Below are 22,500 nucleotides of genomic sequence, written 5' to 3'. Positions count from 1 at the left end.
GCCCAAACCCGTTGTTTAGAGGGAATAAATGTGATTCATTCGGGCTGCGACCCTTTGAGATAGCCGTTTTTCTGTTCTATCTTTATTTTGAACCAACCACGTCTCAACTGCCATCACACAACAACTACCAACCACAACGCCGCTTCACAACAACAACAACGCCAACAGCCACGATCTTTACCTTCACAACTCGCTCCCGCAAACATCGCATCACCGCCATTCCAAACGGCACCATGGCCATGGACCACCACTTTAAACCCTCCACCACCTTCGCCTCTCCTTCTGCGGCCATTCCCGCACCGCTTGTGGGCACCGAGCGTCAGGCTGTCCTGGCCTCGTGCGGGACGCACGCCGAGCCGCGGGTGCAAAGTGCGGCCTTTCCGAGGAGAAATCGGATCAGGAATGATACACGCCCACTTCTGATCCGTCCAATCAGCAAGCGCGGGGCGGTTTGGCTCCGCCTCCAGGCGCGTCGGAGTAGAATCGGGATATGCAAATTCTCGGATCAGGGGAGACTCACGCCCCTTTTCCTCCGTCCAATGGGCGAGCGTGGCTCCACCCCCGAGCTCGTTCTGATCCAGAAATTTGCATATGGGTTCTCCTGCCAGCCTATAAAGCGCCGGGCGCGGGGCGAATCTGAGGCAGTCAGTTAGGGAAGAGTCAGTCTGGAGAGGTCGGAGAGCCGAGTGGAGCTCGCAGTCTGTCGCGGTTCGGAGTCTTTCGGGGAGCTACAGAGAGAGGAAGCCTGGAGCGCGGTCGAGTCGGTTTGAGTGCAGAGTCGGCCTTGGAGGAGCGGGGAGTGAGTCGGGAGGCGAGGGCGTACAGGTGGTTTGCTGCAGTCGGCTGAGGAGAATTGGGGAAGAGGCCGAATAGCTCGGGTCCGAGGCCGAATAGCTCGGGTCCGAGGCAAGGAAGACAGCGGTCGGCGACGAGCTCACAGTGGAATCGCTCGTCGCGGACCCAAGCAAGCCAGCTATCCTCTTTCCCCAGAGCATCAACAATTCCCCCCTTTCCCCCCCCCCCCCCGCGCTGAGGTAGTGCGGCGAAAAGGGGGGCCCCGTTCCTACCCCACTCCAAGCAGTGCCAACGAAACCCGCGAAGGAGCGCGGAGTCGGGGCGCCGCCGCGCCACTACATTGGCGGCTCATCACAAAGACACGGGTAGGATCCACCCGGTCTCGCGGACCTGACCGCTCTTTCAGGTCCCGCGCAAATATTGGCCCACAGGCCCCGTCTGCCCCCTTGTCTTTGAGGGTGGCCCTTTTCTTTTGCTTTTGAGTAAATGTGTTGTTAGCGCCGTCTGTAAAGTAAAACTGTGTAAGTGTTGCCGTGTGCTCGCGTAGTCGGTAGTATCTCTGCATTGTTGTGTTTCTTTTGTAGCATTTGATATATGTGCATAATTGTTGCAATTGTATATGTGTGCTCTCTGTGTGCCGCGGAATAAATGTGCATTATGTTGAACTGTTTTTCCCGTTTCGCTTCGTCTTTTCTTTAATTGAATCTCCATCTTGCTTCACGTAAAGGGTTGGTAGTGGGCTTAATACGCCCGATAATTAATTGGAACCGTCGAGGCCGACGATAACACCGCTTGGTTATCCCGATAGTACGGAAGGGATCGCTTAAGTGGCCCGTGTCCGGAGTCGACCTGCGGCGAGGTGCGATTGCCCAGTCTACCCTCCGCGTGGGTACTTAGGTAGGTCGAATTTGGCGAACAACCCTATCCCACGCGGGGGGCCGATTGGCACGATCGTGGTGAGGCCGAAAGGCCCACCCGTGACTAGTTCCCGGCGTAAGTCCGAGAGGGTCACGACAGAATTGTCCGTCCGGTGGGCGGCGTGCCGCGATTCGAGTTATGTGGCCGTTCGCACGCCGGCGGGCGCGAATTCGCAACAATATGTAACAAGGAAGAATTGATTGGATATTGGTGAAGATCGAATCCGGATCAGAGAATTATTTTCAGTAATTCTTCACCATTGAGTGATGGGGCTAAAACGACATATAGCACAATATTTCAAAAAGTTGTGGACAAGTTATGACAAAACTACGTGAACAAGCTGGTTAGGTGACAAGAACAAAGAAATTAGATTTTTATGAAGGTCCGAATCCAGATCTGGCCTTGCAGTGGGATACAAAACGTAAAGTAATCAGAATGGTAGAGGTATACGCTCTACGAGTGCCCTTCTAGTTTGAAATGGACATCATGTCCCCACGTACAAAGTCACGTCCTCATGTTATTAAGGGTCCCAATGAGGAATAATTACAAACTGTGACCGCACTGGAGATGGAAACAACTTGCCATCCTCACTCTTGAGAGAGGACAAAGCTATTGCCCTTGGGGAAGATGACTTTGCAACTCAGTGAGCACGAGTTTGCCCCTGTAAATAAAATGACCGTTGCCGCACCACGAGTGGAATGAGAGAGGTTTTATTTGTAAATATACTTGTATAGTTTGTTACCTTTTTATAAGGGCAAGTTTTAAAGTCCCCCCTAAAACCAAGTTCTGTTCATTGTACAAATCAAATCAATGGACACCATTTGCAGTTTTTGTTTACCTGTCCGGCGAGGTTTTATGATCGGAAAGGGCATGTTTTGCTACGCAACTTACTTTCGAAAAAAGTTTTATTTCTGTGAAAAAATACTTTACGACATGCAATAGTGATGGGAAGCACTTCCGGTTCAACCAAAAGACAGGACAGGAGTCCATGGAAACCCGACATCGAACATAAAAAAATAGGGACAACGTTTTATTGCTCGGTGGCCAGGTATGGTGTGAAGCCAATCACATCATCATGGTCACCAACTCGGTTATGTCCACATGGGCCTAAGTAGCTGCTTGGCATGGTGTAAACAAGCCTGATGTGTGGAATACATTAGAACGACTCAACGACCTTAATCCAAAAGATCCTCCTGGCAGCAACGGTCATGGGTGGGCGGTAAAGATCCCACTGTCTTTCACGACGAATAGGTGAGGTATCGCTGATACCATGAGCAAACAACAAATTCCTGCTCACTGAATGCTACAAAGACAACACAAACAACCCAGCATACCCCTTGCCCAGGAAATGTTATGGTAGCATCAATGTACAAAGTATAGTAAAAGTATTACTTCAATTTAGTCTCCCCAATTTACGTCATCACGTTATTAATACCACGACCCGATTTGCAGCCTCAACTCACACTTGTGTTGCTTTAAAAGCCTTACAAGCCTTGAGAACTTACAAGACCGATAAAGATGCCAGAATACATCACTAAATTACCAAATCGGGAGATCGCAAAATGGACGAAATAACTACCTTGCAGCGCAGATAAATAAATGTACTGCACTATAGATTGGCTAAGCAGCATTTTAAAAGTTTTAACTAAGAAGTGAAATAAGATGGTATTCATCGAATGGATGTCGGTGAACGTGCCGTTGATGTTGCCTGGTTATCAAGTTTGCCTCCAATCTATAAGTATGCCAACATTCATTGAAGTAGGAAGAAGACATGTTGCTTCCAGAAGAAGTTTATTTTTATTTAAATGTCTGGTAAAGTGTGTGTGTGTGTGTGTGTGTGAGTGTGTGTGAGTGTGTGTGAGTGTGTGTGAGTGTGTGTGAGTGTGTGTGAGTGTGTGCGAGTGTGTGCGAGTGTGTGCGAGTGTGTGCGAGTGTGTGCGAGTGTGTGCGAGTGTGTGCGAGTGTGTGCGAGTGTGTGCGAGTGTGTGCGAGTGTGTGCGAGTGTGTGCGAGTGTGTGCGAGTGTGTGCGAGTGTGTGCGAGTGTGTGCGAGTGTCGTTACAGATTTCAGAATCCGGTCTGATGAATGCATCCACACATCCAGGTCCTCAGACAGTTATTTCCTTAAATGCATGTTCAGATTAGCCCCATCCCCATGTTTAATGGGATTTTAAATGTGATGCGTTGAGAAGGGTAAAGAGTGGATCCCCTCTCTTATGGGAAGTTTTTTTCTTTACGACAGACACATTTATGCACATATTTCTTTCGCGAGCGCTGATGCCCGCCTTTTTTTCTTCAGCAACGTTTACACACATTTCTTTCACGAACGCCGAGGCCCGCCCCACCCTTTTTCTAGCGCAGGGGTTGTCATGGTAACAGTGCACAAGTGGGGCAGGGTGAGCTTGAGGGGACTGCGCCCGCCAAGACGGGCCACATCTATAAAAAGAATTGAAGGTCCCTTCTAAAGAAAGAAAGCGAGAAAGGAGGCGCGCGAGAAGAGAAGCGAGCAAGAAACGGGCAAGCGAGCCAGAAAGGAAGCGCAAACGAGCAAGCGCGAGTGAGCAAGCACGAGCGAACAAGAAGCGTGGAAGTGCGCGAGGGAAGAAGCGAGCAAGCGAGAAAACCAAGCATGCGAGCGTGCAAGTGAGGAAGCGAGCAAGTGAGCGTGTGGGTGTCTGACCAGCACCAACAAAACAATTCGCCAGTCAGTTCGTCCTTTCCAGTGCTTGAGCAAGCGAGCGTGTGGTGCGCGTGTGGGTGTGAACAGCGCCGACAACGAGTGAGGCACGGGTCGGTCACAACGAGTGAGGAGCGGGTCAGTGAGCATCAGACCGTGTGGGTCACTGGACGTCACCAGTTTTGTGAAGTGTGAGGAGCTGCCCGTGTTGCAGCACCAGGGTCGAAACCGTGACAGGCTATCTCAGTGCCCCCCCCCCCCCAGATGTCGACTGGTGTTCAAGGCTGTTCGCGAGTGGGTGCACGGCAAGGCTGGGTATTGGCGACGGACAAGGCACGCGCACGCGCACGCACACGCACACGCACACGCACACACATTTCAGGACGTTTTCACTTCACGGACAACTTCTCTCTGGTGAGCGAGACGACTCTTCTCCCCCCCCCCCGCCCCCCGAATGATCTGCTGGGTACCCTTGACTGTGTTTATTTGTCATTAAGTCAACCCCCAATAAGCATTTGCTCTCTCTCTCTCTTTCCTGTCATTTTCATTGATTTTTCCTGATTAATTATTCGTTTTGATTGCTTTGGAATTTATTCACTTATTTTCCTCAGGAAATAAAAGATTCTTCTTATTTATTTTCTTATTAATAAATAATTTGTTGACTTACAACCTGTCCTTGTTTGTCCTTTTTTTGTACACCTTGTTGAGGCTCGTGTGAGAGCTAACACACAACGCACAGCAAGGGGGGCATGAGACAAGAGGGGAGGGAGTGGGAAGGACAAAACAGTGGGGAACAGAGACATTAGGAGATCTGTGGAAGGGAGAGGGATGGGGTAGTGAACTTGGGGTATATAAGATGAATATTACATTACAGGGACTTTCAGGAAGGAAAGCAGGGAATTTGAAGGAGGTGGGCTTGGGTGGATTATCGGGGGTAGAAAAGATCGAGGATTTGGATGGGGGATGATAAGAGGTGGTGGTGAACAGCTGTTTTGAAGGCCTGGAGGGAAGAATGGGAATGAATAGAGTGAGGGAGTTTATTCCAAAGGCGGGAAAAAAGAGGAATGAAAGAGTAAAGGTGAGCAGTGATTCGTGATTTTGGTAGTTTTACCAGAAGGGGGTTGCTGGCGGACCTTGAGCGCCCTGTGGAAATGTGGTGGGGAAAAAAAAAAATCCCAGAGAGAGCAGGGGGGGGGCAAGGCTGGAGAGGAGACGGTAAGAAGACAGTAAGACCACCGATCAACCTGCGGTGATTGAGTGAGAGGCCCAAAGACTCAGCCTCATCGTGGGAGATGCCAATGATCCGAAATGCCTTGGTTTCCAAAGCGTGAAGCCGAGAAAGGTGGGAGGCAGGAGCTCCAGCCCAGAGGGGAGAGCAGTACTCCATCAGGCTGCGGACAAAAGCTTTGCAAGTGGTCAGGAGCTCAGGTGGGCCGAGGAAGGACTTTGCACAACGGAGGATTCCCAGTCGGCGACTGGCTTTGGAGCCGAGGTTTGAAATGTGGCTTTCCCAGGAAAGGTCATGGCAGATAGTGAGACCTAGAAGCTTGAAAGAAAGGACTTCTTCCAGAGGATTGTTGAGAAAGTGGATGGGGGGGGGGGGTTTCTAAACGGTGCTTTTGAAGAGACATCGTGAGATTGTGAGATATGTCCGGATTGAAAGACGTGTTCCACGTGTTGGACCAGTTTGTGATTTTATTCAGATCTGCAGTGAGCGAAGAAGCTGCTGCTTGCCGGTCTGAGTGATGACCGATGGTACGGCAGAGGGTGAAGTCATCAGCAAAGAGATATAGAGGATTTTCCAGAGAGTCGGAGAGATCATTGATGAAAACCAGAAAAAGAACAGGGCCCAGAACGCTACCTTGCGGAACTCCAGCCTGGACAGGAAGAGGTGATGAAAGAACTCCATTTAGGGCCACACGTTGACTGCGACAGGAGAGAAAGTCTGCGAGCCATGAGTGGAGATGGCCTTGGATACCATAGCAAGAGAGTTGTTGAGCAGGGCAGGGTGCCAGACTGTGTCAAAAGCACGTGATATGTCCAGGAATACGGCTCGGATTTCCTGTCTGGCATTGAGGACCTCCATCCATTGTTGGGAGAGCAGAAGCAGCATATCCAGGGTAGAGTGACCTGGTCTGAAACCAAATTGATGATTGGAAATCAAGCCATTGGAGAAGAGGAAGGATTTAATGTCTGAAGCGATGATGGATTCCACAACCTTTCTGATGATTGGGAGAAGGCTGATTGGTCTGTAGTTGCAGGGATCTGTTTTTGCACCTTTTTTATGCAGTGCAGTGCTGTTTGCTGATTTCCAAGCAGATGGCAGATGACCTTGAGCAAATGAGAGGGTGAATAGAAGAGAGTGAGGGTGAGCAAGAGCAGAGGAGCAGGTTTTTAGAACACATGGTCTGATGTCCTCTGGACCGGGTGCAGAATCTGCATTGAGGTTTGCCAGCAAGCTCTCCACCTTGTCAGAAGAAAAGGACACAGAGTCCAGGAACAGCTGGGTGCGACTGGGCAAGGTGGGTATAGAAAGCGATGGATTTCGGACACAAGATTTAGCTGCAAACACCGAGTTTAGGCATTCAGCTTTTTCACGTGCGGTATCAGCAGTGCGGCCATTTGAGGTAAGGGAGGGGATGAAGGGGGGACATACACCAGAAACAGATTTGATTAGACACCACCAGGATTTTGAGGAGGGAGAGAGGTTTGAGAATTCAGACTTGAAATTAGAAAGAGGTTGTTTTCTGGCTCTCCTGAGGGTAGATACACACTTGTTCCAATCTTTATGGAAGGAACTGAGATTGCCCTCAGTTGGGTTTGCTTTCCATGAGGCAAAGGCAAGTTGTTTCAGAACAACTGCCTCACCACAAGCTTCAGTGAAGCAAGGGTGGGAGGAAAGGTAGGACAACTGAAGACGAGAGGGGATAAATCTGTGCATGAGGGAGAGCAAGTTTCTTTGAAAGAATTCCCAGGATGAGTTTATGTTGGAGAAAGTAGCAATAGGAGGCCAGTCTATAAGTTTGATGGATGCTTGGAGACCTTGCCAGTCGGCTTGGGTAAAATTCCTGACTCGACGGTGGTGAGGAGGTTCTCTGATCATAGCCAGAGAGATGTCCACTTTGACAAGGACGTGGTCAGCAGAACCGATTGGAGCGAAGGCAGAGCAGCAGATATTGTCAGGGAAATTTGTCAAAATCAGATCCAGAAGAGATAGAGTACCATTGGTCGAGATCCGGGTTGGGAAGTTGACCGATTGAGTAAGTCCCAATGAGTCGCAGAAAGCATTTGCTGAGATGCCATGACAGATGAGAGAGGTACCCACACCTAGCCAACTGGCATGATGACAATTGAAGTCACCACATATGAGGAAGAGAGAGTTTGGATGAGAAGATAGAAGTTGGTCCATGTTTTTGGATAGTGAGGTGTAGATGGAGTCATCACTGTTAGGTGGACGGTACAGTACACATATAAACACGAGGTGGGAGTGGAGGGGAAGCCGTAGCCAGAGGTATTCCTGGGGGTGTGGGGGAGTGAGGGCAGTGCATGTGGAGTGAGGAATAGAGTCTTTGATGAAGAGAGCAACCCCTCCACCAGGACGAGGCTCAGGTCTGTCATTCCGGAGGAGGGAGTAACCAGGGAGAGATACTTGGGAGTCAGACACGTCTTGAAGGAGGAAAGTTTCTGTTAGGCAGATTATGTCTGGTTTGTCAGTGGCAACCTGTATGGAAAGATCTGAAAGGTTTGAGCGAAGGCTCCGGATATTTGAGGTCGACACTTTTAATGAAGAGAGAGGGGAGGAAGCTTTGGGTGCAGGGGGTGGGGGGAGGAGGAGGGTAGGACAAGGGACGAGAGGGGGGGGTAAGGAGGGTTGTTGAAAGAGTGTGCGGGATTGCACTATAGCTAGGGGAGGGGGCCGAATGACCAGGAGAAAAGGCTCTCTGGTGCTGGGGGAGAGAGGGGACAAGAGAGGGGGGAACAAGGCAGTTGAGGATTTGATGAGGTGGAGTGAACAGATGGAGGTGAGAGGGCAGTGGAAGGAGGCAGCTTTGTGGATGAGAGGGGAGGCAGCTTTGTGGATGAGAGGGGAGGCAGCTTTGGGGATGATGAGTGAGGGGGATGAATGGTCGGGGAAAGGTGAGGGGGGAATTTTTGAGAGAGGTGAAAGGGAGGTTTGGAGGGAGAAGAGTGGGATGGTTGCTTTGAGAGTGAGGGGTGACAGGGGTGAGTTGGCACTGAAGTTGGAAAAAAAGAATGGCTGATGGAAAGCGAACATTCATAGCAAACTAGCGTTTTGTAAAGTTTTTGGTCAGAGATGCGATTTAACACAATTCTTGATGGATGCAATAAAGGCGAATTCAGAGAATGGAGAGAAGAAACGCTGCAACAGTTGGATTTTTTTAGGCAAGGTATGAAGGAGAGGTCAAATTGAGAGCAGTCTGTTTAAATAGCAGAAGCGTAGTGCATTATGATACAGTAAAGAGTGCCACACGTGTGAAAGAGGAAGATGAAGCATTATAAGAGATCGTTTTTGTTATTATTATTAATGTTTGAGAAAGTTTTCAACAGATTAGGTCATGGAAGTGTTGTAGAAAAAAATTGAGGAAGAAGAAGAGGTGGAAGAAGAGGAGGAAGAAGAGGAGGAAGAAGAGGAGATGAAGAAGAAGAAGAATCGAGACTCGTGAGTATGCAAGGAGAAAGCTGTTGCCGTTTTTTTTTTGTTTGTTTTTTGTTTTGTTTTTTAATTTAAGATAAGAAATAGAGTGATTAGTTGGGAGGGATGGGGGACGTTAGGAAAGTGGGGAAGATGGAAATTGAAGGTAATGGGATTGTACAAATAAACACGATCGTACACCGAGGGGAACAAGTAGGCCTCAAGCCTCAAGGGTAGGTCTCAAGCACCCGGAAAGATAAGGTCGACAAAATCTCACAAAATAGCACAATTTTTGAAACAAAACCGAACTTGGAACACACAGGAACATGTAGGTGAGAAAGATAAACAGTTGAAACGGGACAGGTAACGACCGGAAATGTAACTTTGAGATCGTCAGCAGAGAGCCCCGAAGGAGACCGGTCGACGCTCAAAACCCGGAACTGGGACCTTTTTTCCATTGGTCTAGCATTGTCTGAACCGAGATAGACTGGGAGGTAATTACCACACATTTGACCAAAAATAGTCGGCACGCACCAGTGTTTAAACCCTCGGCCGCCCTAATTAAGATTGAATCAAGATAACATTGGTGCTTTGCCAAGGGCACGCTCCCCATTCAGGTAACCACGTGACCTTGAGTAAAACGGCATAATTAGATGGTGGACACTGGAACTCATGGTTAACTGGGTGGCGTTTATGGTTGTAAAACAACCCACTGTACCACAACGTTAATTGTGAGCAGTGGCCCCAAGTCCGGCTCTTCCAAGGATAACCGGGGATTAATCCTTCTGAGTGGCAAACTGGTGTCTCGGTACCCACGGCTGTAACAAAATATATATATATATATATATATATATATATATATATATATATATATATATATATATATATATATATATATGGTCACCCTCATATCAAGAGTGCCAAGTCATTTTAGTAGTTGATGAAGCTTCGGCACTTTTGTTATGAGGGTAACGATATTGTGACGTCCACGGGACTTGAACAGTCCCGCCAACGTAGAATGAGCCGAAACGATGGAGGCGGTTTATTTATTTATAACCCAAACATGGCGGTTCTAATCGCTCTACTGCAAACGGGACGAGGAAGGTGGCACGAGTCACTTTTCACTGAGTTGATGATGTTTATTTGTTTTTACTATTAACCAGAAATAACAAGACTCGGCAAGAAAAGGGATCCGGGGCGATTCGACGGGATGGTGTGGGATCGGGCGTGGGGAAAAAACACAGACAATTCCAATGAATATACAAATCTCAAACCCTCTAAGGCGCCAAGCGCACACACACACACACACACACACACACACACACACACACACACACACACACACACACACACACACACACACACACACACACACACACACACACACACACACACACACACACACACACACAAACACACACACAAACACACACACACACACACACACACACACACACACACAAAACGTAGCTATTTCTGGTGGTCAGGCTGGACCGTGGTGTGGACGCAACTGTCCCTGGATCGGCGTCGGACGAGCTGGCCTTGCTCTCGTCAGGGTGGCAGGAGAAACCGTGGTGCTGTCGACCTCCTGGTCTTGGCCCAAGTCCGCTCACAGCCGCCAGGGAACCAGTTCTGGCGCCAAGTTGCGAGCAGGAGAGGGAGGCAGGTCCGCCCGCCGTTCGACCCCGTACTCCGAGTCAGCAGAACCCAGAGCCAACCAAGGTGAGGCACGAGGCTCAGCAAGGCTCCAAGACACGATGAAGAACACGATCGAATCAGCACAACAACAAGGATGCTCTCCGCGCAACAGCCTCCACACCAAAAAACACGATCGTTTTGTCCCGATCTTCTTCCTCTTTCTTTTCGACCCCGAACAGAACCTTTTTATCCTCCTGTCCTCGTCACTTCCAATCGAGCCGTTTATTGGCCCACCGCCGTTGCCTTCTGCCAATCGTGACCACGGGGCGGAGCCATCCGCTGCACTGTCCTGTGACGTCACGGCCAGCTTCCAGAGAATACCAAAAGGGGTTTACGCAGACACACTTACCCTATCCCATTTCCCTATCTAATTACGTGACAATTATCATTTCCCCCTTGAAGAAATGAACATTTACAAGACAACTTATCACATCGAGATCCTGGTAAACTCGAACAGCATGGCATACCTAATTAAACATCCTAATTATCCTTTGAATGCATACCCCCCCCCCTCAAACGTAACACTGCCCCCTCCTCTGGTACAGCAGCTCCTGCAAGGTATATCACAGGCGCTACCGTACCAGCCTTAACACTTACTGACTCACACCTAATTAACCTAACGAAATAAAGTAGGAGGGGCAATGGGCAGCGAGTCGCAGCCAACTTACCTATCCTGCTTAATGTACTACCCCCTTATGGCCTTATCCTCGCCTAAACAATCATTCGTTTTTGTTTTTTTTTATCACATGAGAGCACTGAGCGAAGTTGCACTCCATCCTCTGGATCATCGCTCTTGCCCAGCACTCTTCCAGTGATCTGGGGAGGGGAAACAAAAGGTTCCACAAAAACACAACACTTATACTTTACATTCCTACTCTAAGCCTTAACGACACTATTCACAGGATATTTACACTTGACCGCCTCCCCCAGTGGATGCTAATAGACCCAGCGTTACCTGGGGAGCCAATCTTCAAATTTGCTTGCCCCAAAATTATGCGGACATCATGCCCTTGCTGCACATGTCAAGTTGTGCGGGATCGAGTGGGACTCATACATCTTCACAACACTCACACCATGGTCATCATCACATTTCTAGGTCATGGTCCTCATTTTAATCATGCAGGCTGAATCCCGTCATGGCCGTGGGGTGGGTTACCACAAGATGATGGGGGCATCTCAGGTGCAACCATGCCCACAGGTAAGCTTTAGTCCAACCCGGACGTTTCTCCGCCCCGCTCCCTTTGATTCCCTCCCCCCTAGAAGCCATCAGCTCTAATCCAGTACAACACTCTGGAAGGGGTCTCACTGGCTCCTCTGGCCTTCCTGGGTTGCCAAGGTCCTACCCGCCTTGGTCGCCCAACCAGACCCTCTCCCAGTTGCCTCCAGACACTGTCACCATTAGCCACCAGGTGGTGAATCTCCTTGAAGGGGGTCGCAATTCACGCTCACCGTGAGCTTCAGCAATCCCTGTGGACAAGCACATCATCCCCACCCACAAAACCCCCATGACTCCCCCATCCCATCGGCCTTACATGTGACACCTGCATTTCTAACACTTCGCCGACCATGACCTTCCCTGTTACCACACCATGTCCAATAAAAAAAATCAATGTGTGCACCATACATTTCACTTCTTAACTTAAAACAACTCACACAGCACTTCTCACCCGATCCACGCACCAGCCATTGGACAGCCACTTGTGCCCGCTTTGTTACCAATTACCCACTGTCCCGATTGTCACTCTAAAACCCAGCAGAACTTACAAACCCATGCCAATTTTCCCACAATTCATTTTTTTCCACCAAAGGAGGGCACTTCGACACAATCTCAGCAGCCGAGCATGGCCGTATATGCTCAGCCCAATCTAGTCTCCCCGACCCCCGTCAGTGATCTCCGGACCCGGCCTATGAAAGGGCATCTCGGATAGACCTGGCGGTTCAGCAGGAGGATTCACCCTCTCCGAGTCTAAAAGTCTATTGGAGGGTCCCTCCATCGCCGGGTACCGGCAATATCGTTGCATGTGTCCTCTTCGCCCGCACCGGAAACAACTCCCCATAAAGGCCCCAATGAGTATCGGTGAAATGTCTCTTCCGGTTCCGGACCCCCTCGGCCATAATCGAATTGCTCTATTGGCTGGGCTGGACCCCGCCGCTTTGGCGCACTAACTACCGGATTACCCTTTATCAAACTTGACAGCTTCTGGGAAATTTCCTGAACATTTGGGTAATGCCAATTTCTCCCAGCCCCCCTCCCTGATCCTGGATCTCCGCCTGTCGGATCGTCACCGATGGCCTCTCTGGAACCCGACCCGGCCGACTCCACGAGGCCAGCCTGGCCGCGCACTCGGCCGCTCGGTGAACGGTGGGTGGATCCTGTAACTCCACTAGCGCTCGGACCTCAGGGTCAGGAAGAGCAGCTAAAAATTTCTCTAGTGCCAGTCTGTCCCATGCCTCCACTGTAAGGTCCCGATATGCGATCCTGACTGATTGGTAAATGTCCTGTGCCAGCTCCTGCACTGTCTCACCCGGCTTTAATCTGCGGTGCTGGAGCTGGGCCCGCACCAGATCACAGTTTGCCACGAACCCAAACCGACGGCTCAACGCCTCGCAAATGTGGGAGCTGGTCAACATCCCCTCCGCGATCACGTTTAACACATCTGCGGCTGGTCCCCGCAACGTTGCCACCAAATTCCCTGTACGTTCCCGCTCATTCCACCCGTTTAGTCGGGAAATGCACTCAAATTGCGTCAGAAAAGCTTCAACGCTCCCTGACCCGTCGAAATTCACCAGGGGGATCACTTTTACGGTGGCCCGCTTCTCAGTTTCTCCCTTGTCCGAATCCAGCCCAGGGATCAAACACCCTTGTGGCTGTGTATCCAATTTCGGAGCCCACTGTGGCCAAAGATGTTTTGTGGTGAGGATCTCATGGGTCAATTTTGCCTCCTGTTACAAACGTTGAATGGACCGATTCACCTCTTCCCGCAGGATCTTCTGGGCCCGCACAACCTCCTCCAAGGCTCCATCGCAAGTTTGTAGCTGCTCCTCAACCAACCCGGACACTCTACTTACAAAAGACGGCTCCACCAGGCCTTTATCCAAGACTTCATCTTGACTCATAATTTTATCTTGTTCGTCCAAACGAGCCTCCAATCCTTTTACCTCCTCCGCCAAATTCATCCCTTGCTTCCTCAGCTCTCCCCACTCTTCAACTTGCAGCTGCATACGAGCATCCACACAGGCATGATGACGTTCCAGGCTTTCATCCACTTTATCAACCCGAATGTTCGTTGCATCAATTTTATCTACCAATTTTTTCCGTATATTTTCCCCCTCCAATGTAATTTCTACCTTTGTTTCCTCCAATCTATCCTCGAATTTACTTTGTATTTCCCCCAATTTAACATCCACACACTCCTGCATCTCAGTTTTCATTTTCTCCATCTTTTCCCCCAATTCATCCCTCATTAAATCAATCCGTGCACCCAACTGTACCCCCATTACCCCCAATTGATCTGTCATTTCTGCCCTCTGTGTCACGAATTGATTTTCCATTTGTGCCGTCATTTCTGCCATTTGTGTCCCCTGTGCCGTCATTTTTGCCCCTTGTGCTGTAATTGCACTCATTAAACGTTCCAACATTGTCCAGATCGTCATCGTGCCGGTTTCCAGCGCTGCCGGCTCCGTTGCGGGCGATGAAGCACGGTCCACGCTCGGAATGGGGGAGGTTCCAACCCTACCCCCGTCTCTCCCTTCTTCCCCCGACTCGCTGCCAGACACGTGGCCTTCCTCCTCAAACATCTGCACATCCGCCATGGTGCAGAAGTCCCGTTTGCCGCCAATTAATTTAAATTTGAAAAATCCCGCCAAAATTTTCTCGCGCTCGCGCGCTTTTCTGAAGTTATTTTATATTCCAATTCGTGGCGAGATTTTAATCTTGGTATATTCTCCCGATACCAAATATAATTTAGAGGGGTTCGAACATCCAACACCCTTCCACCAATGTGACGTCCACGGGACTTGAACAGTCCCGCCAACGTAGAATGAGCCGAAACGATGGAGGCGGTTTATTTATTTATAACCTAAACATGGCGGTTATAATCGCTCTACCGCAAACGGGACGAGGAAGGTGGCACAAGTCACTTTTCACCGAGTTGATGATGTTTATTTGTTTTTACTATTAACCAGAAATAACAAGACTCGGCAAGAAAAGGGATCCGGGGCGATTCGACGGGATGGTGTGGGATCGGGCGTGGGGAAAAACACAGACAATTCCAATGAATATACAGATCTCAAACCCTCGAAGGCGCCAAGCACACAAGCACACACACACACACACACACACACACACACACACACACACACACACACACACACACACACACACACACACACACACACACACACACACACACACACACACACACACACACACAACGTAGCTATTTCTGGTGGTCAGGCTGGACCGTGGTGTGGACGCAACTGTCCCTGGATCGGCGTCGGACGAGCTGGCCTTGCTCTCGTCAGGGGGGCAGGAGAAACCGTGGTGCTGTCGACCTCCTGGTCTTGGCCCAAGTCCGCTCACAGCCGCCAGGGAACCAGTTCTGGCGCCAAGTTGCGAGCAGGAGAGGGAGGCAGGTCCGCCCGCCGTTCGACCCCGTACTCCGAGTCAGCAGAACCCCAGAGCCAACCAAGGTGAGGCACGAGGCTCAGCAAGGCTCCAAGACACGATCAAGAACACGATCGAATCAGCACAACAACAAGGACGCTCTCCGCGCAACAGCCTCCACACCAAAAAAACACGATCGTTTTGTCCCGATCTTCTTCCTCTTTCTTTTCGACCCCGAACAGAACCTTTTTATCCTCCTGTCCTCGTCACTTCCAATCGAGCCGTTTATTGGCCCACCGCCGTTGCCTTCTGCCAATCGTGACCACGGGGCGGAGCCATCCGCTGCACTGTCCTGTGACGTCACGGCCAGCCTCCAGAGAATACCAAAAGGGGTTTACGCAGACACACTTACCCTATCCCGTGTCCCTATCTAATTACGTGACAATTATCATTTCCCCCTTGAAGAAATGAACATTTACTAGACAACTTATCACCACTGAATTGCTACTTATTACATTGAGATCCTGGTAAACTCGAACAGCATGGCATACCTAATTAAACATCCTAATTATCCTTTAAATGCATACCCCCCCTCAAACGTAACAATATATATGCATATATGCATATATACACACACACACACACACACACACACACACACACACACACACACACACACACACACACACACACACACACACACACACACACACACACGTTTGAATCTACCAGTAATTCAGAATAAATAAATAAATAAAATGCAAGCCGGAAGGCAGCGATGGTTCGCGGGAATTATTGAGCAAGCCCTACCGTAAAAACCTATCTCTTCCATCAAAATTGACCAAATCAAATCGGATTTTTTTTATATGTTGTACTTATGGACATTACGCACAGCTTCTAGAAAATGAAATTGCGAGAAAAAAAAAATCGAGAAAAAAATAAAAAATAAAAAACCAATGTCACCTGCAGGGTGCCACCCGTATGTTGCCAAAAGGTGACCACGAGTGACTTCTTTAAGGTCACACTGAGGTGGCCAGAGCTGCTATCCACCAGGAGCGACTCCTTGAGGAATATCTGCCTACGAGAGATTCCGATGAGAATCGTTCTCGAGTAACCATGAAAAATATGCGTTTGCCTCATAACATCACCAAATGACGTCATAATGTCTCAAGCTTGACATATCTAGAAAGCACTCATCGAGGTGTTCAATTTGAGGTACTACACGATATGGTTCCCAAAACTTGAAAATTTGACCTTGGGGTCAAATGTTTGACCTGAGGCACTAACCATGAAGGTCAAGGACAATCGCCACCAAAAATTAATCAGCTGAGCGCCAGACCATGAACTATATTCCCATGAAGTTTGAAGACGATCCGATCAAAATTACTCAAAAAATAAGGCTTTCGTCGACTCCCCTGATTTGCGACAGTGACCTTGACCTTTGACCTTCAAAATTTTATGCGCTGAAAGGGACCTCTATAGGCCTCTGATATGCGAAGTTACAAAAATTTCCAATGATAACTGTGCTCTGCAGAGCGATTTATACGTGATTACAGACCAAAAAAATAAATAAATAAATAAATAAAAAAACATATGAAGGTCAAGGCCAATCGCCACCAAAAATTAATCAGCTGAGCGCCAGACCATGAACTATATTCCCATGAAGTTTGAAGACGATCCGATCAAAATTACTCAAAAAATAAGGGTTTCGTTGACTCCCCTGATTTGCGACAAAGTGACCTTGACCTTCAAAATTTTGTGCACTCAAAGGGACCTCTATGGGCCTCTGATATGCGAAGTTACAAAAATTTCCAATGTTAACTGTGCTCTGCAGAATTTTTTATACGTGATTACAGACAAACAAACAAACAAAAAAAAAAAATCAACCAATGTCACCCGCAGGGTGACCCGTATCTTGCCAAAAGGTGACCACGTGTGACTTCTTTAAGGTTGATCCTGCTATCCACCAGGAGCGACTCCTTGAGGAATATCTGCCTTCGAAAGATTCCGATGAGAATCGTTCTACAGAGTAACCTTGAAAAATATGCTTTTGCCTCATAACGTCACCAAATAAAATGACGTCATAATGTCTCAAGCTTGACATATCTAGAAAGCACTCATCGAGGTGTTCAATTTGAGGTACTACACGATATGGTTCCTAAAACTTGAAAATTTGACCTTAGGGTCAAATATGCTTGACCTTAGGGTCAAATATGCTTGACCTGAGGCGCTAACCATGAAGGTCAAAGCCAATCGCCACCAAAAATTAATCAGCTGAGCGCCAGACAATGAACTATATTCCCATGAAGTTTGAAGACGATCCGATCAAAATTGCTCAAAAAATAAGGGTTTCGTCAACTCCCCTGATTTGCGACAAAGTGACCTTGACTTTTGACCTTGACCTTTGACCTTGACCTTCAAAATTTTATGCGCTGAAAGGGACCTCTATAGGCCTCTGATATGCGAAGTTACAAAAATTTCCAATGATAACTGTGCTCTGCAGAGTGATTTATACGTGATTACAGACCAAAAAAAAAAGAAAACATATGAAGGTCAAGGCCAATCGCCACCAAAAATTAATCAGCTGAGCGCCAGACCATGAACTATATTCCCATGAAGTTTGAAGACGATCCGATCAAAATTACTCAAAAAATAAGGGTTTCGTCGACTCCCCTGATTTGCGCCAAAGTGACCTTGCCCTTTGACCTTGACCTTCAAAATTCTGTGCACTAAAAGTGACCTCTATAGGCCTCTGATGTGCGAAGTTACAAAAATTTCCAATGATAACTGTGCTCTGCAGAATTTTTTATACGTGATTACAGACAATCAAACAAACAAACAAAAAAAAAATAACATACAAGCTGACTAACATATCTTGCAAAAACTTCGTTTTGGCAAGATAATAAAATAGGAGGGCAACATCATCGGTAAAACTGTAAAAGAATAAGTCACTTCCTTCGGAACTGATGAAAAATAGAGTACTGTACGTGAAGTGACAACGTAATTAACGCATCTGTAGCGCATTCCATTAATTGGTTCAGGAGTCAGTAAGTGACCACTATATTCGTTATGGGTGTGTGTCTGTCTGTCTGTCTGTCTCTATGTCTGTCTCTATGTCTGTCTCTATGTCTGTCTCTATGTCTGTCTCTATGTCTGTCTCTATGTCTGTCTCTATGTCTGTCTCTATGTCTGTCTGGAGCATAGCTCCGTGGGTTTTGATCCGATCCTGATAAAATTTGGGTGGGAGGTTTATATCATGGTCTAGTTGTGTTTTCCTGAGAATGGGCGTGGTGCGCCCATTATGGGTGGAGCCACGCCAAAAAAACGTGTTTTTAGGGGTAGCCAATTTCAAGTTGCATCTTCTCCGAGGGGGTTTGTCGAATCTGGCAGGGGTTTCGGTATTTGGTTATCCCAATGGCAGCTGCATAGCCCCACGGAGCTCGATTTTTCATTTTCGGCCCAATGTCAAGGTCACAAGGTCAGGAACTTAGAAAATGTCAAAAAATCAATAAATTGGGCGTCGAGCTCCTAGGGTTTTCAACTGTTTTGAATGAAAGTTGGTACGAAAGTAGTGCTCTTCGAGTACTACAACTTTCATCATTTACGTTTTTCCCGATTCCCGCCAGTTTGCCCATGGCGTCCCCTCGAAGGTCAAAAAATAAAAAAAACCAATTTCACCCGCAGGGTGACCTGTATCTTGCCAAAAGGTGACCACGTGTGACTTCTTTAAGGTCACACTGAGGTGAACAGAGCTGCTCTCCACCAAGAGCGACTCCTTGAGGAATATCTGCCTACGAGAGATTCTGATGAGAATCGTTCTACAGAGTAACCATGAAAAAAATCCGTTTTTTCGTCATGACGTAATCACATGACGTCATAGCGTCAAACTTTTGACAGATCTGGAAAGCACTTATCAAGCGCTTTCATATGAGGTATTACTCGATATGGTATCTCAGATTTCAAAATTTGACCTTGGGGTCAAAAACTTTCGACCTCCAGCGCTAACCATGAAGGTCAAGGCTGATCGCCACCAAAAATTAATCAGCTGAGTGCCAGACCATGAACTATATTCCCATGAAGTTTGAAGACGATCTGATCAAAAAATAAGGGTTTCGTCGACTCCGCTGATTTGCGACAAAGTGACCTTGACCTTTGTCCTTGACCTTGAAAATTTTATGCGCTGAAAGGGACCTCTATAAGACTCTGATATGCGGTTACAAATATTTCCAATGATAACTGTGCTCTGCAGAGTGATCAATACGTGATTACAGACAAACAAACGAAAATAAAAAATGAAAAAAACATACAAGCAAACTAACATATCTTGCAAAAACTTCGTTTTGGCAAGATAAAAAGGCGAACCGTGTACATTGCTCGTGAACCATTGCCGTCTCCAGACTTGTTCTTACTTGCGGTTGTACCATTCTTAGCCCACCTAAGATGGACAATGTGCTGCGGAACGTTCTTGGCGATGCACCTTATAATTTTTGTCATTTTTGAAATAAATGATATTGATCACAACCTATCATACTCTATGTCATCGCATTTGAAGGTTGCTGCACACTCTTGTGATGTCTATTATGATGACGTTTTCTGCTGACACAAACGGTGCCAACGGAAAGAAAAACATGTTCATTAAACATTTCTTCATACATCATATTTAATTATTTTCCTTTTTAATGGTTTGTCTCCGGACTAGAGTGCCGATCTAGGCCCACCTTTAAAAACATAAAGAACGATGCTGGGAAAAACAGGCACACCCAATTGGTCAGTGCCGCGACCAATCGACGACTGAATATTGGCAGCATAGCTCCAGCCACACAAGCTCTATATATTATAGTGGAGTAGATGAGAAAACGCGCTTTGATCTACATTGTTTTGATATTCATCGCACATTTTAGGAACGCATTCCCAACGTAAACTGTGGTCTGGCTACGTTTGATGGATGAAGGATCAGAAAACATCTATAGGAATGGAATGATGCGAGAATTTTCACACATCTGCTTTTCCCATACATCAAAACCATGCAGTTAATACCAATGTTACGACATTGCCATTGGTCATTGAAAGGCTAAACAACTGTTGTGTATTATACTATGAAGTAGGAAGTATAAGGTGTTTGACAAGAAAATGAAATCTCAGGTAGTACGGAAAGGTCGTCATTGTTGTTCGTATGCAGCATGTGACTGCAGGTTTGCATCAGTTCTCACAGATATATGGCGACGCCACTGATGCAGTGCCCCTGTAGGTTAGAACAGGAATTTGTAATCAGTTAAGGGTGCCGGTGATAGCTCGCCTACTCTTCTTGAAGGACACCATGGGATCTTTAACATCCATCAAATAATGTCAGCAAATGGAATACCCAGCTTAATGTCTGTCCGTCCAAGCAACGGCACACATATTGACGAGTCACCCTCATGGGCGGACCTGGATGCCTGGTCAAAATCTGTTGAGCCAGTCCGCTGGTTGGCCGGTGGTCTCCTGATCTTACCGACAGAACGAGATGCTATGATATGGGCCGTTTGGCCCATCTGGCTCGATGGATTTTGAGACTTCATTTGAAAGGTAGCGTGCCAATCAGTTATGAAGTGCACATTCCCCCTTGTGATGAAGATCCAATGGAACCAGAAATAATCGCACACTCCGTAGCTCGTGTAATGGGAGTCTGTGGATGAGTGGGTCGTCCCGGTGTAGCGATTTCAGATTACCCCCTCCTTCATCTTACCCCCCCCCCCCCCGAAATCAATTTCATCCTACCCACTACGATTTCAGATTACCCCCCTCAAAACATTTATTTATGTATGCTTATTTACAAAAAATAGTAATTTAATTGATATTGAAAACTAATTAGGGAAAAACCATTGACCACATGACAGCCTTTAAAGAGTTGGCAATAAATTTTGATTTTATGATTAATGATTTTATTTTAATATTGCTATTAATTTAAATCAGTATTTCTCATACAATTATAGTTTTTGCCATATTTTTATGATATCCTTCTTCGATATAATTGATACAAATAGACATACTGGTATATCTTTAGATTTTTGTGATGGCAACAATCCTCAACAATCAGATTTACGTGCACTGTAAATGTGGAAATGGCAATAAATTAATGGTTAGAGTATAAACCACTCAAGACAGATACGAAAGACATTCATGCTGACGAAGCTGTTATGATCAGCAATTTGTCACACCACTTTGAGCCTGCAATTTGTTAAGTTTTTGTTCTCGTTACATTTTGTTGAATTAAACAGTGCAGTTGACTATTTTTAATTCACAATTTAGTTGTAATATAATTCTGTATCCATAATGAATATTCACTCTTGTAATTATTATACTTTTTCCTTCTAAATTTCTCTTGTTTGGTTGAATCTTTGTATATATTGTGTTTGTATATTATATGTCGTGCACTTTGAACAAGTGTACGAGTGGTTTTAATACAATTAACATTTTTTGTTACATTTTTTATGTTTCCAGACTTTGAGACGAGCTTTCAATCTTGTACGTTTTACGTGTTCTATTCAATAAACGTATCATGAGTTGTGCGCATCACGATTTATCATTTCAGCTAAATCAGGAAGGGGGGGGAATGTCAAAGTGCGGGGGGAATTTCGAAGTGTCGGGGGGAATGTCGAAGTGCGGGGGGAATGTCGAAGTGCGGGGGGAATGTCAAAGTGCGGGGGAATGTCGAAGTGCGGGGGAATGTCGAAGTGCGGGGGAATGTTGAAGTGCGGGGGAATGTCGAAGTGCGGGGGAATGTCGAAGTGCGGGGGGGGAATGTCGAAGTGCGGGGGGGAATGTCGAAGTGCGGGGGGAATGTCGAAGTGCGGGGGGAATGTCGAAGTGTGGGGGGAATGTCGAAGTGCGGGGGGGAATGTCGAAGTGCGGGGGAATGTCGAAGTGCGGGGGGAATGTCGAAGTGCGGGGGAATGTCGAAGTGCGGGGGGAATGTCGAAGTGCGGGGGAATGTCGAAGTGCGGGGGGAATGTCGAAGTGCGGGGGAATGTCGAAGTGCGGGGGAAATGTCGAAGTGCGGGGGAATGTCGAAGTGCGGGGGGAATGTCGAAGTGGGGGGGAATGTCGAAGTGCGGGGGGGAATGTCGAAGTGCGGGGGGGAATGTCGAAGTGCGGGGGGGAATGTCGAAGTGCG

At 47.5% G+C, this 22,500-nt stretch overlaps 1 protein-coding gene across 3 annotated transcripts in view; it reads right to left on the bottom strand.

Moving 5' to 3' along the window:
- Positions 1 to 22,500, bottom strand: part of DPP3 (dipeptidyl peptidase 3) — a 374,981-nt gene that overhangs the window by 351,515 nt on the left and 966 nt on the right. The gene's annotated exons all lie outside the window — the stretch shown is intronic.

The sequence above is a fragment of the Eptatretus burgeri genome, chromosome 7 (genome assembly GCF_056783735.1).
Source record: "Eptatretus burgeri isolate ZD-2024b chromosome 7, Ebu_testis_v1, whole genome shotgun sequence".
Lineage (NCBI taxonomy): Eukaryota > Metazoa > Chordata > Myxini > Myxiniformes > Myxinidae > Eptatretus > Eptatretus burgeri.
This window is presented reverse-complemented; position numbering and strand designations above follow the sequence as displayed.